The following is a 15453-nucleotide window of genomic DNA, read 5'->3' as shown; positions in this document are numbered from 1 at the left end:
AATTCGCTGCAAAATATTTGGCATAATGAGTTGTACACCTGAGTTTTTCAGAAACAAACAACGTAAATCAGCATTTTCTATGTTAACTGAATAGTAGATGATATAACTGTTTACCCTAGCAATATCAAGCATGGTATAAAACAAAGCTATTGGCCACTGCTGAGTACGCCTAGCTGTCGAATAATTGGCACACTTTTGATCTAGACTGTCAACTGCTCCTTTTGCAGTTGTAGAATTCTATGATCTCTTTGTTTCCTGTGTCCTTGTCTTTTCCAAACGTATGATGCATATTTGAGAGTAAAAGAACTGATTCATTTCGTTTTGGGACATGGGATAGCAAAGTCATATTTTTAGTGTACCCGTGTAATAACGAGCCAACTGGACGAGATTTGTTAGCCTGAAATTCTGCTGGTATTTCTGGTTTATTTTTCCTCAAAGTACCTACTTAAGTCAGACCTTTGATTTTTAAAGTCTGAACAAGCTCAACTGACGAAAACCAGTTATCGTTGTTAGGTTGCGTTTACTACCAACCAGAGGTTTGCTCAGACTCAGTACAGCCTGTGTTGGTGTAGAATAACTTTGCATCTCAGATCACTGTGGAGGACTTGCAGTGCACTTGAATGAATTAGTTCCCTTGCCATAGAAGAAGTGAGCATCATTACCACCACTAACTTCAACACTTTCTTCATCTTCTGACTGTTCACTTTCTGTACTATCTTCTATAATGTCTTCAAAGTCTGAAACATCACTGTTAATTTCAAGACATAGATCTTCTTCATCCATCTGCTCATCATCCAGAGTCGTATTTCACCTTAAACTACTTGCCATAGCTGCTACACACCATTTACACACTGCATGAATATCTACCCACACAGACTAATTGAAGAACGAAAAGAAATGACCATGGGAGGAGACCGTGACAAGGTGAATGTATGTCACACTCGTGGTATGGAGCGGGTCAGACAGACCCAGATGCACCGGAAACAATGGAACAGCTTTGTTTAAGGTTCGAACGTGCACTGATCTGCAAGACAGTGAAGAGACAGGCAGCTACTGGCAGGTGGAACCCTCTGGCAATAAAGCCAAAAAAGTGACAATACATGTTATGGGCACTGCAGCGATCCGACCCGTACCATACCATACCAGCTGTGGGTTAAGGCACATCTTAGTAAGAGACCGCCAATGTGTGTCTTTGGTACAGTAGAATTGCAAACACCTGCCCTAAGCACTCCCTGGCCTATTTGGACTGCCCGCTGTTGATCAGCAGGTTAATTCATTAGCATCATGAGTCATCGATGTGAAGGTTCATTATATCATAACAATGTCATTGGTTTTATGTCCCACTAACTACTTTTACGTTTTTCACAGACTCCAAAGTGTTTTGCAGAAGTTCTTTTATGTGCCATTAAATCTACCGACACGAGTTTGGTGAATAAACTCCAGACTGAGCTGGGATCAAACCCACCACTCGCTCAGCCTTCGTAACTGAGCATGTTAATTCAGTCTCACTGAGCGAGATGGCAGTGCGGTTAGGGTCACGCAGCTGTGAGCTTGTATTCGGGAGATAGTGGGCTCGAATCCCACCGTCAGTAGCCCTGAACAGTGATGGCGATTGGGGGGACGGCGAGGGGGGCAGTTGACCCCACTTTGTGGGGAAAAAAATATTTTAAATCCTATTTTTACATACAACTAGGAATTATTAAAAAAAGCAATTTATACAAACCCTGTTGCCTTTTACCTAATTATTTCCTTTAATTTTTTAAATATTCAATCAATCAATCAATCAATCAATCAATACTGATCTGCATTTAGGGCAGTCGCCCAGGTGGCAGATTCCCTATCTGTTGCTTTCCTAGCCCTTTCCGAAATGATTTCAAAGAAATTGGAAATTTATTGAACATCTCCCTTGGTAAGTTATTCCAATCCCTAACTCCCCTTCCTATAAATGAATATTTGCCCCAGTTTGTCCTCTTGAATTCCAACTTTATCTTCATATCGTGATCTTTCCTACTTTTATAAACGCCATTCAAACCTATTCGTCTACTAATGTCATTCCACGCCATCTCTCTGCTGACAGCTCGGAACATACCACTTAGTCGAGCAGCTCTTCTTCTTTCTCTCAATTCTTCCCAACCCAAACATTGCAACATTTTTGTAACGCTACTCTTTTGTCGGAAATCACCCAGAACAAATCGAGCTGCTTTTCTTTGGATTTTTTCCAGTTCTTGAATCAGGTAATCCTGGTGAGGGTCCCATACACTGGAACCATACTCTAGTTGGGGTCTTACCAGAGACTTATATGCACTCTCCTTTACATCCTTACTACAACCCCTGAACACCCTCATAACCATGTGCAGAGATCGGTACCCTTTATTTACAATCCCCTTTATGTGATTACCCCAGTGAAGATCTTTCCTTATATTAACACCTAGATACTTACAATGATCCCCAAAAGGAACTTTCACCCCATCAATGCAGTAATTAAAACTGAGAGGACTTTTCCTATTTGTGAAACTCACAACCTGACTTTTAGCCCCGTTTATCAACATACCATTGTCTGCTGTCCATCTCACAACATTTTCGAGGTCACGTTGCAGTTGCTCACAATCTTGTAACTTATTTATCACTCTATAGAGAATAACATCATCCGCAAAAAGCCTTACCTCTGATTCCACTCCTTTACTCATATCATTTATATATATAAGAAAACATAAAGGTCCGATAACACTGCCCTGAGGAACTCCCCTCTCAACTATTACAGGGTCAGACAAAGCTTCACCTACTCTAACTCTCTGAGATCTATTTTCTAGAAATATAGCAACCCATTCAGTCACTCTTTTGTCTAGTCCAATTGCACTCATTTTTGCCAGTAGTCTCCCATGATCCACCCTATCAAATGCTTTAGACATGTCAATCGCGATACAGTCCATTTGACCTCCAGAATCCAAGATATCTGCTATATCTTGCTGGAATCCTACAAGTTGAGCTTCAGTGGAATAACCTTTCCTAAAACCGAATTGCCTTCTATCGAACCAGTTATTAATTTCACAAACATGTCTAATATAATCAGAAAGAATGCCTTCCCAAAGCTTACATACAATGCATGTCAAACTTACTGGCCTGTAATTTTCAGCTTTATGTCTATCACCCTTTCCTTTATACACAGGGGCTACTATAGCAACTCTCCATTCATCTGGTATAGCTCCTTCGACCAAACAATAATCAAATAAGTACTTCAGATATGGTACTATATTCCAACTCATTGTCTTTAGTATATCCCCAGAAATCTGATCAATTCCAGCCGCTTTTCTAGTTTTCAACTTTTGTATCTTATTGTAAATGTCATTGTTATCATATGTAAATTTTATTACTTCTGTGGCCTTAGTCTCTTCCTCTATCTCGACATTATCCTTGTAACCAACAATCTTTAGATACTGCTGACTGAATACTTCCGCCTTTTGAAGATCCTCACATACACACTCCCCTTGTTCATTAATTATTCCTGGAATGTCCTTCTTGGAACCTGTTTCTGCCTTAAAATACCTATACATACCCTTCCATTTTTCACTAAAATTTGTATGACTGCCAATTATGCTTGCCATCATGTTATCCTTAGCTGCCTTCTTTGCTAGATTCAATTTTCTAGTAAGTTCCTTCAATTTCTCCTTACTTCCACAGCCATTTCTAACTCTATTTCTTTCCAGTCTGCACCTCCTTCTTAGTCTCTTTATTTCTCTATTATAATAAGGTGGGTCTTTACCATTCCTTACCACCCTTAAAGGTACAAACCTGTTTTCGCATTCCTCAACAATTTCTTTAAACCCATCCCAGAGTCTGTTTACATTTTTATTTACCGTTTTCCACCGATCATAGTTACTTTTTAGAAACTGCCTCATACCTGCTTTATCAGCCATATGGTACTGCCTAACAGTCCTACTTTTAAGACCTTCCTTTCTATCGCATTTATTTTTAACTACCACAAAAACAGCTTCATGATCACTAATACCATCTATTACTTCAGTTTCCCTATAGAGCTCATCTGGTTTTATCAGCACCACATCCAGGATATTTTTCCCTCTGGTTGGTTCCATCACTTTCTGAATCAGCTGTCCTTCCCATATTAACTTATTTGCCATTCATATTAAAAGATACTTAGTGGGAATACGCATGAAATTTAATTTGACTCGCTAACCAATTCGTATAACGCCATAGCAAGTACCGGTAGTGGAGTCTCATGCAGCAGCGTGTAGAAGCACGATTAGTATCTGATGGCATAAAACCTTAGTTGCGCTCATGTGTAATTGTTCCTTTGGTGAAAGTTAATTTCACTGAATAGTACTGAATAAAGAAAAAAACTCTTACCAGTATTACTGCAGTTTTGGTAAAATGTCAACCTTTACTTCTCTGTCAAAATTTCGCTCAGAGAGCATTAAAAAAACCCTACTATTTTGTAGCTTTATTTTTGCAATTTTTGTCTACCCCCCCCCCCCCACTATATTCCCTAGACCCCCAGTACTTTTTTTGTTGTCTATAAACTTTTGTGCCCTCCCACTTCTAATTCCCAATCGCTGCTGCTGGCATGTTACCATGTCACCCATTTTCACACCAGGAAAATGCTGGGGCTGTACCTCAATTAAGGCCACGGTCGCTACCTTCTCAGTCCTAGCCCTTTTACATCCTTAAGTCGCCAGAAACCTGTGATGTGTTAGCACGACGTTAAACCACTAGGGAAAAAAATCAGTCTCCATTACGAGGATGAGAAACTGCACAATTTGGAGCGCCGAGGTTGAAATTCTAGTCCTGACAGTGACTATGATATGATTCATTATCCTCCGGGAGCAAATGGCGGATAATACTCTGCACCAAGTCCCAGATACCTATCCCATGTCCAGGCCCAAGGAATTACACATACGGGGTCTCCGGATAAGAGGCAACAACAATAACAAATGTACACCTTTTTCTGCTTTGTCGGTCTGCAATCCGCAAGAACGAGTTTTCTCTTTTAATTCTCATTATTTACTTTAGTGAGGTGAAAATTACTTAGCCTACAATATCCCGTGGTTGAATGCCAATGAAAATCCGTCGTCGATGGGCTGAGTAGGCCTTTAATAATGCAAGATTTAAAAAGCATGCTTCGTGGTTAATTCGTACTTACCGTCTATAAGTAGGTATGCAAAGCGCGTAGGCGATGTTGAGTTCTCGGCGGAGCGAGATCTACTACCAAAACAGCCAATGCGATGACTTGTGTCCAGCGCCTGACAATAATAATAACAGAGGAAAAATTCGCACAATGTGCATAAGCGCCTGACAACGTGCAGCCACTCGGAACAACTCGGCTAAGTTCGGTCGTGCTTTGCAATGGGCAGCCACTCGGAGCAGCTCGGCTACGTTCGGTCCTGTTCGTTTAACATTCTGTCTGGCGCATATTTTCACATGAACTGGGGCCTACAGCTGCTTTTATAGGTACAGTTTCCCGCTGAAGCGTTGTTGTTTAGTGTTGAGAATTGGTGAGTGAAGTACGGTAGATAGAACGATCTACTGTCTTATAATTAGTAAATGGAGGTGACAAACCAGTTCCGCGGCATTCTTAGAATGGAGAAATTCAGGTGCGATGTGTGCAATAAGGATTTTAATTAGAGGAAAAACTTAAACAGTCACGTTAGATCGAAACATTCGAATTCCTCTCCCGAGTTTCAGTGTGATTTGTGCTCCTTTAGTACGAATAATAAATTCAGTTTCATTCGCCATAAAAATGTAAAGCATAGGAACCAGATTTCTGAAACTCAATCGAAAGTGAAATGCCCCCTTTGTGTAGAAGATCGTGGAACAAGAGACGAAATTGTTCAACATTTTATCAGTGATCATGACATTCCCGTTAAGGCTGAACTTTTAGAATTTTCAAACGAACAAAAGTTTAAAGACTGGAAAATCAAAATAGAAAAGGATGATTTGTGTGAATTTGTTACATGGCGGTCAAAATACATTCGAAAGATTGATGGCTCAGTGATGTTCCTATCGATGCCACAGAGACGGTAATTTGAAATGTCAAGGAAATGAACTGCACCATCAAAAAATACTTGGTAGCAATAAAATAAATGGACACTGCCCAGCGTCAATTGATGTTACATTTCATGTATCAGGAAAAGTATCAGTGTCGTACTGTAAATCTCATGTCGGTCACCAGGGCGAGTTAGGCCGGTTGAGACTTTCTGAATCAGAGAGAAAGGAGCTGGCAACAAAAATGGCCATGAAAATTCCATTCGATAATATATTGGATGAAATTAGGGATTCCGTCGGTGGTACTGACGTAGAGCGTCTGCATTTAGGCCTACTCACTAGAAAGGATCTTTTAAACATTGAGCAGCAGTACAATTTAAAGTCCGAAGCTGTACGCCATGGTAACGATTGTACGAGTGTTGAATCGTGGATCCAAGAGATGCAGGAAATCTGTGGCGTAGTTCGTTTCTACAAAGGTCAGGGAATACCTTCTGAAGCAAATCCTGAGCTAAAATAGGAAGATTTTGTCCTCATTATTATGAATGAAGCGCAGAAAGAAATACTTGAACGTTTTGTAAGGAACATTGTTTGTATTGGTGGTACCCACGGTCTAAGTAAGTACGCTTTCGAATTGACTACCGGTACCCTCTTAGTGATAGATGATAAATGCCAGGGTTTCCCTTGCGCTTTCATGTTATCAAATAGGTCCGACACAGCAGTATTTGAAATTTTATTTACGACAATTAGAAATGCTCATCCAGACGCGTTGAACCCTAAAGTGTTCATGTCGGACATGGCTGAAACATTTTATAATGCATGGCTTGCAGTCATGATGCCCCCCAAGTTTCGTTTATTTTGTTCGTGGTATGTAGACCCTGCATGGAGGAAAAATTTCTGCAAAATCAAAGTGCGCGAGAAACATGTTGAGATCTACAAAGAGCTTAGAGTACTACTGGAGGAAAGAGACGAAGTTGCCTTTTCTACGATGCTGGGTAACTTAACAGCTGACCTGAAAGGTGATCCCGACACCAAGGAATTCGGCGAGTACTTCGATGCTAACTACAAACGGACGGTGACCGACTGGGCTTATTGTCATCGCCTCCAAGCAGGACTCAACACTAATATGCATGAGTTTAATCAGCATCAGAGACGGAAGTGGTGGGAATGAAAGTGCCAGCCCAGGGGATGAACTGACTATTCAAGAATCGCCCTCTTGTGACGAAAGTGCGACTGTTTTCAAGGAACTGCGGAATCCTCTCAAGAGAAAACTTGACAGTGACTTGGAAAAGAGAAAGTTACAACTTCGAGACCATTTTGAAACAATACTCACCGAAATCCAGTCACCTGAGCATGCAGACATTGTTGAAAATCAGCTTAAACCTATAATTTCAATTATCCATGCCCAAAATAAAGGGACAATACTGACTCCATCGAGTTCATCACCTGGCGCAATCAAGTTTCAACTTCAAAGAAGACTGTTCTCCACGAAGAAGGCCCATAAAAAGACACCGTTGAGTTTATCAAGGCCTGCCGATAGCGAGTAAGAAGCTATTGCTGCCAATTTATTGCTACGCTGATTTGTATAAGGGTAAATACGTGAGTGTACATAGTGGATTTTAGTGTAAATATGTGCGTGTACATAGTGTATGTTAGTGAAAATACGTGAGTGTACACAGTGTATGTTACCGTACTGTACGTGTGTGTCTGCATGCCTGAGTGGGTGACATAAATATAATTTAAGAAAGAATATTCATGTGCACGTGATAGGTGAAGACGAGCGTGAGACTCGTGTGTAACCATCGTACTGAAGCATGATCACTTTATTCTGTTATTTTCATATCTGAAATGCTGCTGACGTATTCGTGGAGATGTCTGGAGGACGAAAAAGAACTATTAGGTAAGCTCTATATTACGAAAGCCATAAAAATGTATACTAGTTAATACTTATGTAGTTACGGTATTGCAATTTTAATTACGCTATTGCCTTGCCATTCGCACGGAGGCACGATCAGTTTATTTTATTATTTTAATAGGTTGAAGTGCTCATTTAAGTTTAAAAGTTTACTAGGAGATGTCTTGAGGGAGCAAATTAGGTCAGCTCTGCATTACAAAAGCCATAAAAATGTAGGCTACTACTTAGTAACTATAGTCTCGGTACTGCCTTGCCATTCGGTATTGAATTTTAAATTACATTAAAACAACGTAATATTTGAATACTGCATAATATTTGGGCACTCAAATTCCATTACTATCGGCCGAATGACCTCACCGAGCCCAGCCGAGTATATTCGACAGATCTCACCCGAGCGTACCCAAGGCCGCACTAGATATCTAATTGGCCTTGGCGTAGCCGAGTGGCTGCACCAACGGGCTGCACACTGTCAGGCGCTAGACACAAGTTCCCTGGCCTATTTGAACTGCCCGCTGTTGATCAGCAGGTTAATTCATTAGCATCATGAGTCATCGATGTGAAAGTTCATAATATCATAACAATGTCATTGGTTTTATGTCCCACTAATTACTTTTACGTTTTTCAGAGACTCCAAAGTGTTTTGCAGAAGTTTTTTTTTTTTTTTGCTAGTTGCTTTACGTCGCACCGATACAGATAGGTGTTATGGCGACGACAGAAATTCTTTTATGTGCCATTAAATCTGCCGACACGAGTTTGGTGAATAAACTCCAGACTGAGCTGGGATCAAACCCACTCACTACTCGCTCAGCCTTCGTAACTTAGCATGTTAATTCAGTCTCACTGAGCGAGATGGCAGTGCGGTTAGGGTCGCGCAGCTGTGAGCTTGTATTCGGGAGACAGTGGGCTCGAATCCCACCGTCAGCAGCCCTGAACAGTGATGGCGATTGGGAGGAGGGCGAGGGGGCAGTTGCCCCCCACTTTGTGGGAAAAATATTTTAAATCCTATTTTTACATACAACTAGGAATTATTAAAAAAGCAATTTATACAAACCCTGTTGCCTTTTGCCTAATTTTTTCCTTTAATTTTTTAAATATTAAAAGATACTTAGTGGAAATACGCACAAAATTTAATTTGACTCGCTAACCGATTCGTATAATGCCATAGCAAGTACCGGTAGTGGAGTCTCATGCAGCAGCGTGTAGAAGCACGATTAGTATCTGATGGCATAAAACCTTAGTTGCGCTCATGTGTAATTGTTCCTTTGGTGAAAGTTAATTGCACTGAATAGTACTGAATAAAAAAATTAAAAAAAACCTCTTACCAGTATTACTGCAGTTTTGGTAAAATGTCAACCTTTTCTTCTCTCTCAAAATTTCGCTCAGAGAGCATTAAAAAAACCCTACTATTGTGTAGCTTTATTTTTGCAATTTTTGTCTACCCCCCCCCCCCCCCCCAATATATTCCCTAGACCAACAGAACTTTTTTGTTGTCTATAAAATTTTGTGCCCTCCCACTTCTAATTCCCAATCGCTGCTGCTGGCAGGTTACCATGTCACCCATTTTCACACCAGGAAAATGCTGGGGCTGTACCTCAATTAAGGCCACGGTCGCTACCTTCTCAGTCCTAGCCCTTTTACATCTTTAAGTCGCCAGAAACCTGTGATGTGTTAGCACGACGTTAAACCACTAGGGAAAAAAAATCAGTCTCCATTACGAGGATGAGAAACTGCACAATTTGGAGCGCCGAGGTTGAAATTCTAGTCCTGACAGTGACTGTGATATGATTTATTATCCTCCGGGAGCAAATGGCGGATAATACTCTGCACCAAGTCCCAGATACCTATCCCATGTCCAGGCCCAAGGAATTACACATACGGGGTCTCCGGATAAGAGGCAACAACAATAACAAATGTACACCTTTTTCTGCTTTGTCGGTCTGAAATCCGCAAGAACGAGTTTTCTTTTCTAATTCTCATTATTTACTTTAGTGAGGTGAAAATTACTTAACCTACAATGTCCTGTGGTTGAATGCCAATGAAAATCCGTCGTCGATGGGCTGAGTAGGCCTTTAATAATGCAAGATTTAAAAAGCATGCTTCGTGGTTAATTCGTACTTACCGTCTATAAGTAGGTATGCAAAGCGCGTAGGCGATGTTGAGTCCTCGGCGGAGCGAGATCTACTACCAAAACAGCCAATGCGATGTTGTTATATTAGCTTTCAAATGCCCCCCGGCAGAAGGCCAGATCTACTGCAGGCAACGCACTGTTGTTACGTAACGCGTCATCAGATTCTCCCGGCACGAGTAGCGTGACTTGCTAACTTGCTATTATCACTCGCGCTCTAGCCTGATAAAGAGAAGTTTACAACTGCTTAATCAGAACCATGACAGAAGCACAAAACTTCATTGGCAAAAATGACTACCGGTAATTCATATTTCTCGTTTTGGTGCTGGGTGGTAATGATAAATCTAGATATTATAATCGCTTGTCTGTGCTTTTTGGTTAGCGTGCTGGCCTTTGGTCACAGGAGAACCGGGTTCGACATGTTCGGCTCGCCAGGTGCAGGTCTCTTGATTTGACGCCCGTAGGCGACCTGAGTGATGAGGATGAAATTATGATGAAGACGACACATAAACCTAACCCCCGTGCCAGCGAAAGTAACCAATGATGGTTAAAATTCCTGACCCTGCCGGGAATCGAACCCGGGACACCTACGACCAAAGGCCAGCACGCTAACCATTTAGCCATGGAGCCGGACAGTAACATCACGTTACGTATTTTGTATCGCTATTTTCAGATCACCTCCCCCCACCCCGGCCGAAATACATATTTATGTCAATATCTGCTAATATCTTCCTGAAATAATACTGGAATAACCTTTCCTAACCTAACTGAATTTTCACTATTGAACATAAAATGTCAAGTCACTTATGTCACTTTTCTCGACTTCCTTTTTGAGAGAGTTGATTAACGTCGCGGGTTCATCGCCGGTTACGTCTCCACGTCTAGCCACGGGTGAATTTTTATAGTGAGGGTCAATGTTAATAATAATAATAATAATAATAATAATAATAATAATAATAATAATAATAATAATAATAATAAGTTAAGTAGAGCCGCACACCAAACACTGAACTTGGTTGTATGATTGAACATACTTATACTGTACTTGGGGACAAAACATGACGACCTCGCCTCACACCACTACTCTCCAGCGGCATTCCGGTGTCTATTACGTCTTCTGTAGCCAGAGTTGCAAAATCGTCTACTGCACTTGACACGAAGTAAGGTTAAAGAATGAAGAGAGTGTGTAACGTTTCAAATCCCGTTACAAGGTGATATATGTATTTTTATTATCATTTCATCTGTGTTATTATACATACATACATAATCATTATAGACTGTTATGCCTTTCAGCGTTCAGTCTGCAAGCCTTTGAGAATTTACTAAACGTCGCCACAATCCTCGATTTGCAACTATTGTTGTGGCCTCATTTAGTTCTATACCTCTTATCTTTAAATCGTTAGAAACCGAGTCTAACCATCGTCGTCTTGGTCTACCTCTACTTCTCTTACCCTCCACAACAGAGTCCATTATTCTCCTAGGTAACCTATCCTCCTCCATTCGCCTCACATGACCCCACCACCGAAGCCGGTTTATGCGTACAGCTTCATCCATCGAGTTCATTCCTAAATTAGCCTTTATCTCCTCATTCCGAGTACCCTCCTGCCATTGTTCCCACCTGTTTGTACCAGCAATCATTCTTGCTACTTTCATGTCTGTTACTTCTAACTTATGAATAACATATCCTGAGTCCACCCAGCTTTCGCTCCCGTAAAGCAAAGTTGGTCTGAAAACAGACCGATGTAAAGATAGTTTCGTCTGGGAGCTGACTTCCTTCTTACAGAATACTGCTGATCGCAACTGCGAGCTCACTGCATTAGCTTTACTACACCTTAATTCAATCTCACTTACTATATTACCATCCTGGGAGAACACACAACCTAAATACCTGAAATTATCGACCAGTTCTAGCTTTGTATCACCAATCTGACATTCAATTCTGTTGAATTTCTTACCTACTGACATCACTTTAGTCTTCGAGAGGCTAATTTTCATACCATACTCATTGCACCTATTTTCAAGTTCCAAGATATTGGACTGCAGGTTTTCGGCACAGTCTGCCATTAAGACCAAGTCGTCAGCATAGGCCAAACTGCTTACTACATTTCCACCTAAATGAATTCCTCCCTGCCATTTTATACCTTTCAGCAGATGATCCATGTAAACTACGAACAGCAAAGGTGAAAGATTACAGACTTGTCTAACTCCTGTAAGTACCCTGAACCAAGAACTCATTCTACCATCAATTCTCACTGAAGCCCAATTGTCAACATAAATGCCTTTGATTGATTTTAATAATCTACCTTTAATTCCATAGTCCCCCAGTATGGCGAACATCTTTTCCCTCGGTACCCTGTCATATGCTTTCTCTAGATCTACGAAACATAAACACATCTGCCTATTCCTCTCGTAGCATTTTTCAATTACCTGGCGCATACTGAAAATCTGATCCTGACAGCCTCTCTGTGGTCTGAAACCACACTGGTTTTCATCCAACTTCCTCTCAACGACTGATCGCACCCTCCCTTCCAAGATGCCAGTGAATATTTTGCCTGGTATACTAATCAATGAGATACCTCTATAGTTGTTGCAATCCTTCCTGTTCCCTTGCTTATAGACAGGTGCAATTACTGCTTTTGTCCAATCTGAAGGTACCTTACCACCTGTGTTATTATTATTATTATTATTATTATTATTATTATTATTATTATTATTATTATGTCCGTATTATTATTATCTGTGAGATTAGTATTATTATATTATTATTGTTCAATTCAATTCTGCAATGCTTGTCGCTTGCGTGATTGTAGTTAAATGTATGTATATATACGTGTGAGTAGATTAACACTAAAACATGTATAGTAAGAGTTGCTGTATATCAAATGTAGATGTAGTGTGTGCAATAACTTGTGACATCGTAACATTGCGAAATACTGCTGGCGTTATTACAGAGTCATCGCTACGTCATCGTGCGCGTTTAGCGGCGAGCTAACTTTCTTTGAGATACCCAGGATGCCGGGGGCGGTTTCACCATAGGGTGTAACATTTGTCGCGAGGTGGGAGTAGATCATAGTTATTTTTGGAGATTGCGTAGGTGTGCCAACTAACGTCTATAAAAGGTGGCTGCATATTGTAGCGTCAGTCATTGAGTCAACGAGAGTCTACGGAATGGAGAGGCCTCAGTCGGTCATTAGTGAAGAAGTCAAATGGATAAGTGATCAGTGATGGAGTCAAGTGGAAGGTGAGACCTCAGTCGGTCAGTTCAGTTAGAAGGATAGGCTTGCCACGAAGTCATAGACGGATAGGCTTGCTATGAAGTCATATAGGACAGACTTACCAAGAAGTCCTCTCGATGGAGGAGAAGCAGTCACATGGATACTTCGTCGTCAGTGAAACAAAAAGGATACATTACCAAATCAGGCTTGATACATCTACAGCAAACACCAGATCAAAGGAATACGTCGTAATTACACTCAAAGTGTTGAAGGTACAGTCAAGTGAACCAGTGAGGGATAAATTTCGTGTATAATTGTTAAATGTCCGGTCAAGAAGAATTCAAATTCATGCCTAGTTTCTTTCAGTTGCAATGTAAAAATTTAATATTCTCATCTGTTTTGTCGCAGCAAAACTTACTATTTTTTCTATACAATTTAAATATATTTTGTTCTATCAAATGAATTTATCGTATTCAATGACAAAAATAGATAACCTCAAATTTAATGGGGAAACCGAACGCCAGTTCCTTTTCCCAGAACTTATATGGTATGTTGTCAAAAGCAAGCTTATTACCCCACACCCTAGAGATAGTCAAGATTCTCATTCTATTATTGCTGCACTGAGTTGTAGCTGGCGCCCATCAAATAACGTATGTGTAAGTAATCAGGTAAGAACCAAGAGTGAGTACAAGGTCCGACGATTGTGTATTTTATTTAATGAATATTAATTTTCATATTTTTTCTATTTAAATGCAGTTTTATAATTTTTAAAGTCAGTAAAGGAGTCAAGAACATATTACAAGTGTCGAAGAAAGTGGTTTGGCAACCTCTCCACACCACGTAAGGATCACTTAAATTTAGAACTTCTTAACTCAGCAGGCTGCAGGGTGTAATTGACTGCTGCCTTCCAGCTCGTTTCCTGGAATTGTGACCGTCATATTTTGTCCCCAGATCTGGCAAACGTCACCCATTGCAAGACAAGCGCCTCGCTTCCTCTGCTTCCCAACACTAGGAGCGCGGATGGCCAGATGCCCATCTCTGTGTTACAGCACCATGTTGGATAGGGTCTTAAATGAAAGAATAAATGTCTTCATTAGATCATTCCGATTGAATGAGTAGGGACAGCACATTGAGATTAAAAATAATATTTAATAATAAATTGCCCCTACTGGCACCATATTGTATGAACCTGCGTGTAATTGGAATGGCGGTAGTGTGGAATGTTGTGTGTGAGGAAAGGAAGATTAAGGACATCACAAATACCCAGTCCCCAGGTCAGGGATAATAATAATTACAATTAAAAATGCCTGACCTGGCTGGGAATCGAACCCGGGACCGCCGGGTGACAGGCGGACGGGTTGCCCCCTTCATAGTGGGGCCGGACAACGCTTGTCATAGTCTATCATATATATTGCACTTCAAAGGTAATATAAATATAATGAAAAAGGTGTATTCAATTTGGATGGACTTTTATCGGATATATATATTGTAACCGTAAAAGCTTAATTTGGCGACTAGCTCTACATAAGACTCGGCCCAGGTTGTGACCGGTCACTATCTGAATGGTTACAGGTGAGAGGGAAGCAAATAAGTATAATGAAGCAATAACTGTTTAAAAAAAGTTTATTCATGAAAGAAAATCAGGCTTCAACATCATCTCAGCTCTTCAGTTGTAATGGATACCTCTCCCTGGGGTGGAATTGACTCTGATGCATTGTGGGTCAGAAAGTCTACTTGTGGTGCCACCATCTTCCGAGCTGGTCTTGAACCTCTTGAAGGACCTGAGTGTCTCGAAGTCCGGATGGTCGAGGAGCAACTGTAGTTTTAGTTGTAATGTGGCACTGGACAGGAAATAGACCCTAAGTAACTGGCCTGCACAGAGTAGATAATGGTTAGTAGTGGTCTGCACATTTGACTTCACGGTGGGATCCACTACAAACACAGTTGTTGCTGATGAACTGAACTCAAAATTACATCTGTAAGGTCTCAACCACGGAAATAAATATGTCACTTTATCAAACTTAAAGATGAAAATTTCGGTGGAATCGTGACGTAGGAAATACAACATTCCACACAGTTCAAGTCCGAATTAGAAACAAATGAAATCAAAGAATTTATTCTGGGAGGAATTTACTCCCGCTCTCGATAAATGAAGAAACACTGTCTTTTCTAGAACCGTCCTGGGTTCGATACGAGAAATAATA

At 40.7% G+C, this 15453-nt stretch overlaps 1 protein-coding gene across 2 annotated transcripts in view; it reads right to left on the bottom strand.

Moving 5' to 3' along the window:
- Window positions 1–10165, bottom strand: part of LOC136875622 (uncharacterized) — a 73381-nt gene extending 63216 nt beyond the window's left edge. Inside the window, exon 1 of one of the 2 annotated variants that reach the window (XM_068228138.1) lies at window positions 10029–10165. The gene's annotated coding sequence lies outside the window, so the exon portion shown is untranslated. Of the gene's footprint in view, window positions 1–5155; window positions 5256–10028 lie in introns of those variants that run through there. The other variant, XM_068228136.1, reaches the window with a different exon arrangement.
- Between the last annotated feature and the right edge of the window lie 5288 nt (window positions 10166–15453).

Source organism: Anabrus simplex, chromosome 1, assembly GCF_040414725.1.
Source record: "Anabrus simplex isolate iqAnaSimp1 chromosome 1, ASM4041472v1, whole genome shotgun sequence".
In the NCBI taxonomy this organism is placed as follows: Eukaryota; Metazoa; Arthropoda; class Insecta; order Orthoptera; family Tettigoniidae; genus Anabrus; species Anabrus simplex.
Note: the sequence above shows the minus strand (reverse complement) of the source record. Positions and strands in the feature narration are given on the sequence as shown.